The sequence below is a fragment of the Fomitiporia mediterranea genome (genome assembly GCF_000271605.1).
Source record: "Fomitiporia mediterranea MF3/22 unplaced genomic scaffold FOMMEscaffold_5, whole genome shotgun sequence".
Lineage (NCBI taxonomy): Eukaryota > Fungi > Basidiomycota > Agaricomycetes > Hymenochaetales > Hymenochaetaceae > Fomitiporia > Fomitiporia mediterranea.
In genome coordinates, this window is record NW_006760390.1 from 4176306 (window position 1) to 4177687 (window position 1382).

Genomic DNA, 1382 nt, shown 5'->3' on the forward strand with positions numbered 1-1382 from the left:
CAGTTTTGTATTGAATAATTAATAAAATGTAATTATATTTAATTATTTAAAACAAAAAGATAGTGAATATTATATTATTTCTACAGTCCCAATCCCTACATCACTAGCAGCCTCTGCCTTGTTCTTCTGCAAGCGGAATTCGCGTCGGTAAAGGATTAATGCATTCTTGGGCTGTACAAAGTAGTCTTCGTCACCACGCCTTGGTTGTTGCTCAGTCCCTGCAAGTTGAATTGCAAGGTCGAGCAGGTTTTGGAGGTTGAGGCTGTGCCTGTGAAACAGACTTGGAGTGATTTAGCGAGTGACAATAAGAAAGAAAAGATGGACGCACAGCAATGGCGTGCAGTGAGTGTGAGTAGTGTATGCAGGTTGAGATCCGGAGTGTTGAACGAGTTGATTCAGACTGCAGACAAAACTGTGTCTGTGTGCATGCACTCTATAGTTTATCTACAGTGTCCGATGGGAGGTGTAGTAAACTGAGTCATTGATTGCAAGGTGTATCTCTAGGACGTTCCGGCTCGAAAGGTGAAGGTGAAGTGGAAGGCGGACGGACTCGGCTGAGAGGGGAGTGGAGGGTCACTGCTTCTGTTAGAAATGGTGTCATGCACAGCACTGGGGAAAGTAAACGCACACAGTGTGGACCCATCAAGGGTGATGCCAAGCATGGGACGGGTGGGGAAGAATGTGCGCGTCGGATTGGAGAGAGGATTGCGCCTTGGGAGTAGTTGTACATGGACATTGTTGCGAGCGTGTGCTCGTCGAGTATTGCTTGCACTGCAGAGTGGGGAGAAGTATGCGAATTATTAGCAAAGTTGTTCAGTATTGATCAACAATGTGGATGCGCGAATGCAACTGTAAAAAAGAAGGTAAGAATAATAAAAAGGAGGACAATGAAGGAGAGGCAACGCAAGAGGCAGAACGAGGAGCGGGAGGGATGAAAAGGAGACAAAAAATTGGGAGGAAAGGGATGAGCAACTATTGTGCACGTTATTATGAAGTGGGCTGGCTGCTTACAATTTACACTGAAGGACAGTGTAGCCAGCTGGGTCGTGTCGTCACAGGATCTGAGGTTCAGTGTGGGCAACACAGTGGCAGATTAGAGAGACAAATGCAGCAATGTTTATTGTCTAGGTGGTTACAGCCAGTGTGCCTGCTGGAGGATGCTTGTAGGCAGAGGACTGAGCTGGAGAGAACAAGAGCAACAACATAGCGTTGAGGGAGGAGGGTTGGGGAGATGGTGGAGGTAGGAGGAAAAGGAGTGACAAGAGCAAGTGCGTCATTATATGCACTCGATCTTCAGTACTCGATTATGTAATCATTTCGATATATTGTTTAAAAGTAAAACCAAATTATATTATAAGTCTAACAGGGTGATTGTTAACAAT